At 39.3% G+C, this 16,775-nt stretch overlaps 1 non-coding gene across 1 annotated transcript; it reads right to left on the reverse strand.

Moving 5' to 3' along the window:
* Positions 1–4,248: 4,248 nt before the first annotated feature.
* Positions 4,249–4,345, reverse strand: LOC128665411 (small nucleolar RNA U13). Its single transcript, XR_008403163.1, has one exon. It is a non-coding gene; the product is annotated as a small nucleolar RNA U13 (small nucleolar RNA).
* Between the last annotated feature and the right edge of the window lie 12,430 nt (positions 4,346–16,775).

The raw sequence follows: 16,775 nt of genomic DNA on the forward strand, positions 1-16,775 counted from the left end.
CTTTAAGGTCAATATTATCTACAGATACAAGAAACAGCTATGGGTTCCAATGTTGCTCCAATTTTGCTAACATTTTTTTATAAATATTTTTATGGCCGGTCATAATATCTGACAGATGATGTTTCAGACTAAAACAGGTTAATAAAGAGTTTCAGCCAAAGAATTATTATTATTATAAAGGACAGATTTTATCATGCAAATGAAAGAGCACTATTGAAACATAACAAACCTCACAAAACAAATATATTATTATTATTTTTTATTTATTATTTATTTGTTTTTGCAGTACAGGAACATACATTATACATAAGGAACAAGCAGGAATGAGGCAGGAACATAGCTTTATTTAAACTAATTTGAACAAAGTAAATCAAGTTCTTTAGTAATCACTGGAATTCATTGGTAATTTTACCCAAAATGCATCTGTCAATACAAATTATAATGAAGTGTGATCTGGAATATTGAGTGGACAGTGCACGTAAGAGCGCCCTCTGTTGGATATCACGTTTGAGCACAATTTTATCTATATGGCACACATGAATTATCACTGTCTAGCTGTAAAACTGTCAAAATGCCCTGAGATAAGGGGCAGCCTTCAAGGTCTTATAAATTAGCATATAAGCCTACCTAGGTTTAGCTTTCAACAAAGAATACCCAGGGAACAAAGCAAATTTGTTGATAAAAGTAAATTAGAAAATTATTTAAAAATGCATGCCCTATCTGAATCATGAAAGCATAATTTTGACAAGACTGTCCCTTTAAGGGTTCAGGCTGACACTGGAAAACCAGGTTACTTTCATGTACAATGCAGGGCTTTGCTACATCACACTAGGCACACTGGGCAGTGAGTCCACTTCTGGTCTCCCCTATGACATTTACAAAAAACCCAAAAGGCGACCACCACCGTGATCACTAGGGGGCACAAGCACATGCAATGGAGGACCTCAGGATCCCCTTCAAGCAATAATACACATCCCTCCCAAACCAAGTCCTTCCACACACTGCTAAGAAGAATTTAGGGTGACACTGGAAAACCACTACAATACCAGGTCTCCCCTACTACTCCTATATGCTCTTGTTTCCTTAAAGGGATAGGAAAGTCAAAATTAAACTTGCATGATTCAGATAGAGCATGTCATATTAAGACACTTTTAAATTCACTTCTATTTTCAAATGTGCTTCGTTCTCTTAGTTTTCGATGTTAAGAAATGAATATGCACATATCATACACTAGTGGGAGCTGCTGCTAATTGGTGCCTGCACACATTTGTCTCTTGTGATTGGTTACATAGATATTTTCAGCTTCCTGTCAGTAGTGCAATGCTGTCCCTTCAGCAATGGATAACAAGAGAATGAAGCAAATTTGATAATAGAAGTAAATTGCAAATTTGTTTAAAATTGTATGTTCTATTTGAATCATGAAAGAATATTTTGTGGTTTACTATCCCTTTTATAGCCGGACCACTGCCCAGTACTGGGCCTTGACAGCCCTCCTGGTGGACCACGACCTGAAAGACCCCTACTGCAAACTGTGACAGGCCAGCCGCTACACATAAGAAATACTAGGCAGGCCTGTCAGCGTGTGCACATATAGCAGTAATTCAGTGGAAGGTCAGCGTGGGACTAGGTGCATATAGGACTGGAACTGGGTACCACAGTAAAAAATGATACCAGCCCATTGATACCAATGAAAAAATAAAGTTACATATTTTCTTCCCCCATTTACACCAATGCATTATATATATATATATATATATATATATATACTACAAATTAACAATTTTGAACATAGCCACAGCTGGTTTCTCCCATAACGCTTAGAGAGCCCACACATGCAACCACCACCGAAAAACTCAGGAGAGCACGAGCACATGCAAGGGAGGCCCTTAGGAACCTCTACTACCATGGTTTCTAATACCCTGCTAAAACAGATTAGTGTGTGCCACTGGACACTATATGCAATCCGAGGTCTCCCATACTATTCTTTTCTGCAATGCAGCAGGGTATTACTTAACTTGATCAGAGCCACAGCTTGGTTTCTCCCATATCACTTAGAGAGATCACACAAGCAAATGCCATTGTGATTTCAGGAGAACACAAGCACATGCAAGAGAGGTCCCTCAAGAATACTCAGTGCTTTCCCAACCATGGCCCCCCACACCCTGCTAGGAAAGATTCAGGATGACAATGGAAACATAGTGCAATATCAGATCACTCCTTTCTTTTACTATGTGCAATGCATGCTGGTGCTTCCCCCCCCCTTCTTTTCCTGAATTGTTATTGTTTAAAAAGATATATAATCCCTTTATTACCCATTCCACATTATTTGCATAACCATCACAGTTATATTAACCCCTTCCTACCATTTGTCTACATTGGCACAAAGGTCTGATGTAAACAAATGAGTAAAACTTGAAATCATGCAATTGTTGGGTGATTTCATTGATGGGATTGGGTCATGGAGGAGTACATATGATGCTAGGCAAGCCCCCAGCCCGTGATACCCTATAGGAAGCAGCTATTGTTTCAAGACAGCCAAACAGCTAGAGTGGGAAGGGGTTAATATACTTTTTACCTCTGTAATAACAGTATACGCTGTGAGCCTGACACAAAAAAGCAGACTGCTGTTTCTCAGTCAAAAAAGTTTTTTTTTTTTTTTAAATGTACACTACTATTAAACAAGATATGAGTGGTGGCACTGGGCAAGTGGGCACAGTATACGCTGTGAGCCTGACACATACGCTGGCAGGCAGGCAACTGCAATTAGATTACACAAGCAGACTGATGTTTCACAGTCAAAAAAGTTTTTTTTTTTAAATTTACACTACTGTTACACCAGATATGAGTGGTGGCACTGGGCAAGCGGGCACAGTATACGCTGTGAGCCTGGCACACACGCTGGCAGGCAGGCAACTGCAATTAGATTACACAAGCAGACTGATGTTTCACAGTCAAAAAAGTTTTTTTTTTTTTAAATTTACACTACTGTTACACCAGATATGAGTGGTGGCACTGGGCAAGTGGGCACAGTATACGCTGTGAGCCTGACACACACGCTGGCAGGCAGGCAACTGCAATTAGATTATACAGGGGGAAAAAAAAGCAGCCCTAAAAAGGGCTTTTTGGGGTGCTGTCCTTACAGCAGAGATCAGATGAGTCCTTCAGGACTGTAGTGGACACTGAATACACTAGCCTAGATATAGATTTCCCTACTAAATCAGCAGCAGCTACACTGTCCCTCCTCTCACTAAGAATGCAGCTTCCGAATGAATCTAAAATGGATGCTGTCCAGGAGGTAGGAGGGTCTGGGAGGGAGGGTCTGCTGCTGATTGGCTGGAATGTGCCTTACTGACTGTGAGGTACAGGGTCAAAGTATTACTCAATGATGACGAATAGGGGGCAGATCGAACATCGCATATGTTCACCCGCCGCGGCGAACACAAACATGCTATGTTCGCCGGGAACTATTCGCCGGCAAACAATTTGCGACATCACTATTCATTACCTATTCCCCAGTTCTGCTTAACCAACACGGTTATAATAATTTACTTTTTACCTCTGTGATTACCTTGTATCTTAGCCTTTGCAAACTGCCCCCTTTATTTGAGTACTTTTGTCAGACTTGCATTTTAGCCAATTAGTGGCCTCTCATAAGTAACTCCACGGGTATGAGCACAGTATTATCTACATGGCACGGACAAACTAACATCCCCTAGCTGTGAAAAAATATATGAGGCGGTCTTCAAGGGTTTAGAAATTAACATATGAGCCTACCTAGGTTTAGCTTTCAACAAAGAATATTAAGAGAACAAAGCAAATTTGATGATAAGCGTAAATTGGAAAGATGTTTAAAAATGCATAACCAATCTGAATCATGAAAGTTTAGTTTTGACAAAACTGTCCCTTTAAGAGTTCAAGGTGACACTGGAAAACCAGGTCACTTTCATGTGCAATGCAGAGTAGGTATTACACTTGATCTTACCTACATCACACTAAGCAGGGAGTCAACTTCTGGTTTCCCCTATGACACTTAAGAAGGGCTTTGGAGAGCACAAGCACAGGAGAACCTCAGGATCCCCTTCAAACAATAATACCCAGCCCTCCCCAACCAAGGCCTCACACAACCTGCGTAAAAGGATTTTAGGTGACCTTGGAAAACCACAACACCAGATCTTAACTTCTACTCCTTTAGACTACTAAGCCTTTATTTCTATTTGCTAACTGAAAACCAGTTGACTTCTAGTTCTAAATCAGAAGGGTATTGTATCAGATCGTAACATAAGGGAAAACACATTTCATGCAACTGCATGACCACCCACTCATCCTGTGTAAGAACCAGAAGAATCACATTTTTTTTTAATTGCAAAACAATTACCCAACCTAATGCATTTCTGTTTAAAGTAATGGTGATTATCATTATTACTATTTTGCTACCAAACCTTATTGTTTCCATTGTTCAAATGATATTTTCTTACATTGTTATAATTTCCCCAAATACATTTTAACAAATTGTCTTGTTACAAATGATATTTACAGAGAGAGGTGCACTCACAGGAACAAACAACTGGCTCAATACCATTGTTAGTCTGTTCTATGGCGATTTACCACCCAGGTGGAGCTTTTTAGCCCAGTAATGCTTTTCACAGAGTAGAACTTTCCTATAGTATATCAGTCTGATCCCGCCTATTTCCCTATGGGAAAAAGGGGCAACCAGACGTGGACTCCTTGCTCAGTGTACTTAGAGGAATATGGCTACACTTCACTGACGAGGCCCAATAAAGGCCGAAACAATTGTCTGGGGTTGCTGTGTTCATTGTTCAGAGAGGAATTGCCTGGTATTTTTGCGCTGGACTGACTGAAATAGTCAGATCAGACTGATATACTACAGGAAAGTTCTACTCTGTGAAAAGCATTACTGGGCTAAAAAGCTGCACCAAGGTGGTAATTCGCCATAGAACAGGCTAACAATAGTATTGAGCCAGTTGTTCGTTCCTGTGAGTGCACTTCTTTCTGTACAAATTATATTTACTATGCTAATATATACACCAATTTTTACAAATCAACCTGCAATACTTTGAAATGGTTAAAATTTAAAGGGACATTAAACTCTTAAAATGTATATCATGCATTTGAGAAAGCACTTTTCAAACATCTTAATATTTTTTTGTTGTTGTTTTAATGATTCTTTCTTTATTGTATGTTCAACAGTGAAGAACAAAAAATAACTTTTCATATTTTACTCATTCATCATGTGACTAATAGTACATACAAAGTTTAAAGTTTAAATTTGAACCATTTAAAAGTATTGCAAGTGGATTTGTACAAATAGATGTTTATATTAGCATAGTAAATTTTATTTGTAACAAGACAATTTGTTAAAATGTATTTGGGGAAATTATAACAATATAAGAAAATATAATTTGAATAGTGGAAACAATAAGGTTTTGGTAACAAAATAACAATAATCACCATTACTTTAAAAAGAATGACATTAGATTGGGTAACTGCTTTGCAAGAAAATATGTTATCACTAACATGCACCAAATTTGTATTTAAAAGTGATAACTACTATATTATTCTATTCCAAAAAGAAAGGAGACATAATTTACCATTTATTTTTATATATATTTACATTTTCAATTCTTCGTATTGATTGAGCTTTGGGAGATAATATCTGCGTGTTTTTTACCTTAAAGGGACACTGAACAAAAAATTTTCTTTTGTTTCGCAATTTTAAGCAACTTTCTAATTTATTCCTATTATCAATTTTTCTTCGTTCTTGCTATCTTTATTTGAAAAAGAATGCATCTAAGCTTTTGTTTGGTTCAAAACTCTGGGCAGCACTTTTTTATTGGTGGATGAATGTATCCACCAATCAGTAAGAACAACCAAAAATGGTCCGGCATCTAAACTTACATTCTTGCATTTCAAATAAAGATATCAAGAGAATGAAGAAAATTTGATAATAGGAGTAAATTAGAAAGTTGCTTAAAATTTCATGCTCTATCTGAATCACGAAAGAAAAAATTTGGGTTCAGTGTCCCTTTAGGGTCAATATTATCTACAGATACAAGAAACAGCTATGGGTTCCAATGTTGCTCCAATTTTGCTAACATTTTTTTATAAATATTTTTATGGCCAGTCATAATATCTGACAGATGATGTTTCAGACTAAAACAGGTTAATAAAGAGTTTCAGCCAAATAATTATTATTATAAAGGACAGATTTTATCATGCAAATGAAAGAGTACTATTGAAACATAACAAACCTCACAAAACAAATATATTATTTTTTTTTTTTATTTATTATTTATTTGTTTTTGCAGTACAGGAACATACATTATACATAAGGAACAAGCAGGAATGAGGCAGGAACATAGCTTTATTTAAACTAATTTGAACTAAGTAAATCAAGTTCTTTAGTAATCACTGGAATTCATTGGTAATTTTACCCAAAATGCATCTGTCAATACAAATTATAATGAAGTGTGATCTGGAATATTGAGTGGACAGTGCACGTAAGAGCGCCCTCTGTTGGATATCACGTTTGAGCACAATTTTATCTATATGGCACACATGAATTAGCACTGTCTAGCTGTAAAACTGTCAAAATGCCCTGAGATAAGGGGCAGCCTTCAAGGTCTTATAAATTAGCATATAAGCCTACCTAGGTTTAGCTTTCAACAAAGAATACCCAGGGAACAAAGCAAATTTGTTGATAAAAGTAAATTAGAAAATTATTTAAAAATGCATGCCCAATCTGAATCATGAAAGCTTAATTTTGACAAGACTGTCCCTTTAAGGGTTCAGGCTGACACTGGAAAACCAGGTTACTTTCATGTACAATGCAGGGCTTTGCTACATCACACTAGGCACACTGGGCAGTGAGTCCACTTCTGGTCTCCCCTATGACATTTACAAAAAACCCAAAAGGCGACCACCACCGTGATCACTAGGGGGCACAAGCACATGCAATGGAGGACCTCAGGATCCCCTTCAAGCAATAATACACATCCTTCCCAAACCAAGTCCTTCCACACCTTGCTAAGAAGGATTTAGGGTGACACTGGAAAACCACTACACTACCAGGTCTCCCCTACTACTCCTATATGCTCTTGTTTCCTTAAAGGGATAGGAAAGTCAAAATTAAACTTGCATGATTCAGACAGAGCAGGTCATATTAAGACACTTTTAAATTCACTTCTATTTTCAAACGTGCTTCGTTCTCTTAGTTTTCGATGTTAAGAAATGAATACGCACATATCCTACACTATTGGGAGCTGCTGCTAATTGGTGCCTGCACACATTTGTCTCTTGTGATTGGTTACATAGATATTTTCAGCTTCTTTTCAGTAGTGCAATGCTGTCCCTTCAGCAATGGATAACAAGAGAATGAAGCAAATTTGATAATAGAAGTAAATTGCAAATTTGTTTAAAATTGTATGTTCTATCTGAATCATGAAAGAAAATTTTGTGGTTTACAATCCCTTTTATAGCCGGACCACTGCCCAGTACTGGGCCTTGACAGCCCTCCTGGTGGGCCACGACCTGAAAGACCCCTACTGCAAACTGTGACAGGCCAGCCGCTACACATAAGAAATACTAGGCACGCCTGTCAGCGTGTGCACATATAGCAGCAGTTCAGTGGAAGGTCAGCGTGGGACAAGGTGCATATAGGACTGGAACTGGGTACCACAGTAAAAAATGATACCAGCCCATTGATACCAATGAAAATATAAATTTACATATTTTTTTCCCCCATTTACACCAATGCATTATATATATATACACTACAATTTAACAATTTTGAACATAGCCACAGCTGGTTTCTCCCATAACACTTAGAGAGCCCACACAGGCAACCACCACCGAAAAACTCAGGAGAGCACGAGCACATGCAAGGGAGGCCCTTAGGAACCTCTACTATGATGGTTTTTAATACCCTACTAAGACAGATTAGAGTGTGTGTGCTACTAGACACTATATGCAATACGAGGTCTCCCCTACTGTTCTTTTCTGCAATACAGCATGGTAATATTCAACTTGATCAGAGCCACAGCTTGGTTTCTCCCATAACACTTAGAGAGACCACACAAGCAAATGCCATTATGATTTCAGGAGAACACAAGCACATGCAAGAGAGGTCCCTCAAGAATACTCAGTGCTTTCCCAACCAAGGCCCCCCACACCCTGCTAGGAAAGATTCAGGATGACAGTGGAAACATAGTGCAATTTCAGATCACTCCTTTCTTTTCCTATGTGCAATGCATGCTGGTGCTTTTCCCCTCCCTTCTTTTCCTGAATTGTTATTGTTTAAAAAGATATATAATCCCTTTATTACCCATTCCACATTATTTGCATAACCATCACAGTTATATTAACCCCTTCCTGCCGGGACTAATTTGTCTACATCGGCACAAAGGTCTGATGTAAACAAATGAGTAAAACTTGAAATCATGCAATTGTTGGGTGATTTCAATGATGGGATTGGGTCATGGGGGAGTACATATGATGCTAGGTAAGCCCCCAGCCCGTGATACCCTATAGGAAGCAGCTATTGTTTCAAGACAGCCAAACAGCTAGAGTGCTCCATGCCGCACTAACGGCGCTAAAACCCAGCGCTAAAACCCAGCGCAGTTCGGACGGCATGGAACGACTTAATGGTGGGAAGGGGTTAATATACTTTATACCTCTGTAATAACTTTGTTATAAAAGTCTCTGCAGACTGCCCCCTAATTGCAGTTCTTTTCACAGACTTCCATTTTAGACAATTAGTTCTGACTCCTAGGTAAATCCACAGGAGTGAGCACAATTTTTATCTATATGGCACATATGAATTATCACTGTCTAGCTGTCAAAATGCCCTAAGATAAGAGGCGGCCTTCAAGGGCTTATAAATTAGCATATAAGCCTACCTAGGTTTAGCTTTATACAAAGAATACCAAGAGAACAAAGCAAATTTGATGATAAAAGTAAATTAGAAAATTGTTTAAAAATGCATGCCCTATCTGAATCATGAAAGTTTAATTTTGACAAGGCTGTTCCTTTAATGGTTCAGGGTGACACCGGAAAACTAAGTTACTTTTATGTGCAATGCAGGGTAAGTACTACACCTCATTTTAACTACATCACACTAGGCAGTGAGTCCACTTCTGGTCTCCCCTATGACATTTATAAAGACCCCAAAGGGCGACTACCACCGGGATCACATGAGGGCAAAAGCAATGAAGGACCTCAGGATCCCCTTCAAGCAAGAATACACAGCCCTCCCAACCCAAGGCCTCCCACACCCTGGAAAACCACTGCAATACCAGGTCTCCCCTACTATCCCTATATGCTCTGGTTTCCTTATTAGCCAGACTAATACCCAGTACTGGGCCTTGACATCCTTCCTGGTGGGCCACGACCTGAAAGGCCCCCCACTGCGAGCTGTGACAGGCCAGCCGCTACACATAAGAAATACTGGGCAGGCCTGTCAGTGTGTGCACATATAGCAGCAGTTCAAGGACAGGACAGCGTGGGACAAGGTGCATATAGGACTGGACCTGGCCACCACAGAAAAGTGAAACCAGCCCACTGATACCAATAAAAATATTAACATATATATTTTCTTCCCCTATTTCCACCAATGCATTATATGTATATATTCATATATATACTACAATTTACCAATCTTGAACATAGCCACATCTGTTTTTCCCCATAACACTTAGGGAGCCCACACAGACAACCGCCACCACAAACTCAGGAGAGCACGAGCACATGCAAGGGAGGCCCTCAGGAACCTCTACAACCAAGGTTTCCAATACCCTGCTAAGCAAGATTAGGGTGACACTGGAAAACAAGTGCAATACCAGGTCTCCCCTACAATTCTTTTCTGCAATGCAGGGTAGGTACTCCACTTGAGCAGAGCCACAGCTGGTTTCTCCCATAACACTTAAGGAGACCACACAGGCTACTGCTGTGTGATTTCAGGAGAGCACAAGCAAGAAAGACTCCTCAAGTAAGAAAACTCAGTGCCTCCCACCCACACACTGCTAGGAAAGATTCAGGACAACATTGAAAACACAGCACATGCAATACCAGTTTACTCTTTTCTTATATGCAATGCAAGATAGATAGTACTTTTTTTTTTTTTTTTTTGCATTCTAACAGGTAGGGTGTCCACATCTGAATTCCCCCATAACATTGGGGAGACCCCAAAGGGCAAAAGCCACTGTGAGCTCTGGAGGTCACGAACACATGCAATGGAAAACCTCAGGACAACCCCCAACCATTGCCGCCCACACCCTGCTATTAAAGGGACATTCAACTCCTAAATTTTTATTGTTTAAAAATACATATAATCCCTTTATTACCCATTTCACATTATTTGCATAACCAACACAGTTATATTAACCATTTCGTGCCGGGGTTAAGGTGTCTACATCGGAACAACTGTTCCGATGTAAACAAATTGAAATCTCGTGATCGTGCACGTGATCACAAGATTTCAATGATGGGATCGCATCAGGGGGGCATCCCTATGCTGCTAGGCATGCCCCCCAGACCGCAATCCCATCAGGGAAGCGCCAGAGGCTTCAGGAAAGCCAAGCCGCTAGGACGTTGTATTCCGTCCTTCAGCGCTAAAGTCCAGGAAAATTCGTACAAAATACAACGCCCTAACGGCGTTAAAAGCTTAACCCCTTCCTGCCGGGAATTATTTGTCTACATCAGCACAAAGGTCCGATGTAAACAAATGAGTAAAACTTGAAAACATGGGATTGTTGGGTGATTTCAATGATGGGATCGGGTCATGGGGGAGTGCCTATGATGCTAGGCAAGCCCCCCAGCCTGTGATACCATATAGGAAGCAGTTACTGTTTCAGGACAGCCAATCAGCTAAGATGCTCCATGCCACACTAACGGTACTAAAACCCAGTGCAATTAGGACGGCATGGAAGATCCTAGTGGTGGGAAGGGGTTAATATACATTTTACCTCTGTGATTAGCCTCTGTAGACTGCCCCCTTATTGCAGTTCTTCCAGACTTCCATTTTAGACAATTAATTCTGACTCCTAGGTAAATGTTATCTGATGGCACACATGAATTAGCCTCCCACACCCTGCTAAGAAGGATTCAGGGTGACACTGGAAAGCCACTGCAATACCAGGTCTTCCTATATACCCTGGTTTTCTCAATAGCCGAGCTACTTAATAGCCTTGACAGCCCTCCTGGTGGGCCACAACCTGAAATGCCCCCACTGCGAGCTGTGACAGGCCTGCCGCTCCACATACGAAATACTGGGCAGGCATGTCTGAGTGCCAGTGCACATATAGCAGCAGTTCAGTGGGAGGACAGCGTGGGACAACGAGCAGATAGGACTGGACTTGGGCACTGCAGTTAAATTATACCAGCCGACCAATACCAATGAATGTATACATTTTCTTCCCCCACTTACACCAATGCATTATATAAATATACAAACACTACAGGGCCCTGGACACATCCAGCTAAAATGTACTGGGCCTTCAATTGATTTGAGTTGAGAACCACTGGTCTATAGCATTTGAGTAGGTGCAAGGAACTGTTCCATGCAGGACCACAATTACACCTTTTCTAGCATTCTAGGTTACAGCTGCTCCTCAGCTCAGGAAAGTACTCAACATAGAGACTTGTACACAAGCTTTGTTTTATATGTATTGAACTACATAGTTGTTTTTCTTAACCTTTTAACGCCATTATGCCGTTCTATTCCGTCATAATTACACTGGGCTTTAAAGCCGTTATGACGGAATAGAACATAGCTAACGGCTGTCCTGAAGCCTACTGTGCTTCTCAGATTTGATCGCGGTCTGGAGGGTGTTCCTAGGGTTATAGGGACGCCCCCCAGACCCGATCCAACAATTGAAATCTACACGATTGCGTGATTTCAATTTGTCTACATCGGAACAGTTGTTCCGATGTAGACACTTTAACCCTGGCAGGAAAGGGTTAAAAATGTGGCATTTGTATTGGATATAAGCTTCAGTTAGTTTAACCTTTTAACGCCGTTATGCCGTTCTATTCCGTCATATTTACACTGGGCTTTAAAGCCGTTATGACGGAATAGAACGTCATAACAAAAGGCTGTCCTGAAGCCTTCTGCGCTTCAAGAACTTGATCGCGGTCTAGAGGGCGTTCCTAGAGTTGTAGGGACGCCCCCCAGATGCGATCCAATAATTGAAATCTCGCGATCGCGTAGTTTCAATTTGTCTACATCGGAACAGGTGTTCCGATGTAGACACTTTCACCCTGTCACGAAAGGGTTAAGAGCACTGCAACTATGTATAGTTTAATCAGCTGGTGTAATTTAACAGCATAGTAAACTTGCAGTAGAATGTAGATGTCTTTGTGATTAACAACGTACTTACAAATACGTATTATACTTTGAAATATGCTTTTAAATGGTATCCTCATTCCTCAATACTTCTTTGTTGTTACAAGGCATAATTTAGTTTCATTGCTCTTTGCTTATGTTATGCTCATATGCTGTTGATTCTTTAAAGGGGTTATTTCAACTTTACCTTAGCCAGTCAGAAAAATCAATTTCCATAAAGCTGTTAAGTACCACTGTTCTGTAGCTCTTTAAATAACTAATATATCTGGTATGTCAATATTCTTTTACTACTTGCACAAAAAGCTATGCAATATTTATTTTTTATGTTTAGTAAATAAAAAGTAAACAAGAGAACTCTGGGTAACATATGCAAATGAGCTATACATCTCTGTCTTTTTTCCCCTATCACTGTGTTTTACAATTAGCAAGAATTTACATATCTTACCAAGAGTCCTCCTCTTTACTTTTTACTCACCCCAAGTTTAATAAATATTGTATTTGACTTCAATATTAGCTTCATATTTTAAATTTGATATTTAACAATATATTAGCAAGAACTAAATAAAAATATATGGTCATTTTGCAATAACTAGAACAGAAATCCATGCAATATTCACTGAAAGAAAGGTTGAAAGGATCTGATTTGCTAATATTTCATTGTATAAATGTTTTACTGATAAAATAACAGTTTATACTGTCAACAAATTCTAAAGTATTAAATTGCTGTGTATAATTCTCCGGTGTTAAGTGGCCACTGGCTAGGAGTTTTTCTATATTCATGTTTGTTAAAGGGACAGTATACACTCATTTTCATATAACTGCATGTAATAGACACTACTATAAAGAATAAGATGCACAGATACTGATATAAAAATCCAGTATGAAACTGTTTAAAAACTTACTTAGAAGCTGTCAGTTTGGCTCTGTTTAAAAGGTAGCTGGAAAGCCCACTGCAAGTGGGAAATAAGACACTACCCCCCTCCCCCTTTGTTTGCATATGGAAAGACCCTTTACACAAACAGCAGCAAGCTGGAGAAGGTAGCTGACAGTATTCACATAAAAGTTTGGGGCTTGGTTAGGAGTCTGAAAATCAGAGCAATGTTATTTTAAAATAAGCAAAACTATACATTTATTTTTTTTAAAAAACTTTATGGGCTATATAAATAGATCATCTACAAAACATTTATGCAAAGAAAAAATGAGTGTATAATGTCTCTTTAATTGTCATGAAATAATAATTTGGGCACACTGTCCTTTAAAATTTTTAGTTATTACAATTTTTTATTTTCTTTCTTACTAGGAATCATAGTTTTTTTTAATGCACATGACAAGCTATGTAATATTTATTTAACTTTAAAGAGACACTAAACCCAATTTTTTTCTTTCATTATTCAGATAGAGCATGACATTTTAAGCAACTTTCTAATTTACTCATATTATCAAATTGTCTTCATTCTCTTGGAATCTTTATTTGAAATGCAAGAATGTGAGTTTAGATGCCGGCCCATTTTTGCTGAACAACCTAGGTTGTCCTTGCTGATTGGTGGATAAATTCATCCACCAATCAAAAACTGCTATCCAGAGTTCTGAACCAAGAAAAAAAGCTTATATGCCTTCTTTTTTATGTAAAGATAGCAAGAGAACGAAGAAAAAATGATAATATAAATAAATTAGAAAGTTGCTTAAAATTGCATGCTCTATCTGAATCACAAAAGAAAAAATTTGGGTTCAGTATCCCTTTAAGTGAGTAAAAAGTAAACGAGAACTATGGGTAAAAAAATAAATGATCTTTGCATCAGCTGAAACTTTTTCCCCTTAAAGGGACAGTATACACAAATTTTCATATAACTGCATGTAATATACACTACTATAAAGAATAATATGCACAGGTGCTGATCTAAAAATCCAGTATAAAACATTTTAAAACTTACTTAGACCCTTTACACAAACAATGCAAGCTGGAGTAGGTATACATCATTATACTTCTAAAACTTTGGGGATTGGTTAGGTCTGAAAATCAGCACGTTATTTAAAAATAAGCAAAACTATACATTTCTCTTGTAAAGGTGTATCCAGTCCACGGGTTCATCCATTACTTGTGGGATATTCTCCTTCCCAACAGGAAGTTGCAAGAGGACACCCACAGCAGAGCTGTCTATATAGCTCCTCCCCTAACTGCCACCCCCAGTCATTCTCTTGTAACTCTCGACAAGAAAGGAAGTATCAAGAGATATGTGGTGACTTAGTGTAGTTTTTACCTTCAATCAAGAGTTTGTTATTTTTAAACGGTACCGGCGTTGTACTGTTTTACTCTCAGGCAGAAATTAGAAGAAGAGTTCTGCCTGGAGGTTGATGATCTTAGCGGTTTGTAACTAAGGTCCATTGCTGTTCTCACACATAACTGAAGAGTATGGAAAGAAAACTTCAGTTGGGGGGATGGTTTGCAGATCACCTGCTTTGAGGTATGTTCAGTATATTTTTTCTAGAGAGATGATAAGGTCTAGAAAATGCTGACAGTGCCTGGTATATTTGAGTTAAGCCTGATACAGTGATTTAACAACGACTGGGATCATGCTTACAAGATAAGGGTAATATTCATGTTAATTCTCATATTACTTAGTGTAAAAACGTTTGCATAACTTACAGAAAAAACGTTTTTTCTCTGAGGGTGATAAATCTTTATTTGGGGCCTAGTTTCCACATGGCTTGTTAGATTACTCCTAGGAGTACTTTTTTAAGGCCCTCTGACATTGAGTGCATGGTGGGAGGGGCCTTTTTCGCGCACTTTATTCAGACTGAGACATCCAGCTTCCCTAAAGGAGTCCTCTGGCATCTAGGACCACTATAGACCACTATAGAGGGTTTTTCCTGCAAAAATCGTGTTTAAGGGCAGGTAGGAGCCACAGCAGAGCTGTGGCAGTGTGTTTGACTGTTTTTTAACGGTTTTACCGTTTTTCTAATCCGGTATGGGGGCCTAAGGGGTTAATCATCTATTTGCATATGGGTGAAATGCTGCTTTGGTCTCTTATACACACTGTAAAAATTTCGTAGAGTTTACTACTTTTTAACACTGTTTTGCAGTTTATGTGGTAGTTTTTTTTCTCTTAAAGGCACAGTACCGTTTTTGTTTAATTGCTTTTTCACATTTATTAAAGTGTTTTCCAAGCTTGCTGGTCTCATTACTAGTCTGTTAAACATGTCTGACATAGAGTAAACTCCTTGTTCATTATGTTTAGAAGCCATTGTGGAACCCCCTCTTAGAATGTGTACCAAATGCACTGACCTTTCTATAAGTTATAAAGACCATATTATAACTTTTAAAGATTTATCACCAGAGGTTTCTCAGACTGACAAAAGGGAGGTTAAACCACCTAGCTCTCCCAATGTGTCAGAACCTATATCTCCCGCGCAAGTGACGCCAAGTACATCTGGCGCGTCCAATGCGTTTACCTTACAAGACATGGCGGCAGTTATGAATCATACCCTCACAGAGGTATTGTCCAAACTGCCAGGGTTACAAGGAAAGCGAGACAGCTCTGGGGCTAGAACAAATACAGAGCTTTCTGACGCTTTAGTAGCTATGTCTGATATACCCTCACAATGTACAGAAGCGGAAGCAGGAGAGCTTCTATCTGTGGGTGACATTTCTGATTCAGGGAAGGCGTTACTTCAGTCTGACTCTGAAATGACAGCTCAGGAGGTTTTAGCGACTCTGGATGACTGTGACACCATTGTAGTCCCAGAGAAATTGTGTAAAATGGACAAATACTTTGCAGTGCCTGTTTACACTGATGTTTTTCCAATTCCTAAGAGGTTTTCAGAAATTATTACGAAGGAACCAGGTGTACCATTCTCTCCCCCTCCTGCTTTTAAAAAGATGTTTTCCATAGATGCCGCTACACGGGACTCGTGGCAGACGGTCCCTAAGGTGAAGGGAGCAGTCTCTACCCTAGCTAAGCGTACAACTATCCCCGTCGAGGACAGTTGTGCTTTCCTAGATCCAATGGATAAAAAATTAGAGGGTTTCCTTAAGAAAATCTTTTATACAACAAGGTTTTATTCTCCAGCCTCTTGCATGCATTGCCCCAGTCACTGCTGCAGCGGCTTTGCAGTAGTCTCTTGAGGAGGCTCTACAGGTGGAGACCCCGTTGGATGATATCCTAGACAGGCTTAAAGCTCTTAAGTTAGCCAATTCATTTATTTCTGACGCCGTTTTTCATTTAACAAAGCTAACGGCTAAGAATTCAGGTTTTGCTATTCAGGCACGTAGGGCGCTATGGCTTTAGTCCTGGTCAGCTGACGTTACTTCAAAGTCTAAGCTTCTCAACATCCCCTTCAAAGGGCAGACCCTATTCGGGCCTGGACTGAAGGAGATCATTTCTGATATTACTAGAGGAAAAGGCCACGCCCTTCCCCA

The sequence above is a fragment of the Bombina bombina genome, chromosome 6 (genome assembly GCF_027579735.1).
Source record: "Bombina bombina isolate aBomBom1 chromosome 6, aBomBom1.pri, whole genome shotgun sequence".
NCBI classification, from domain to species: Eukaryota; Metazoa; Chordata; class Amphibia; order Anura; family Bombinatoridae; genus Bombina; species Bombina bombina.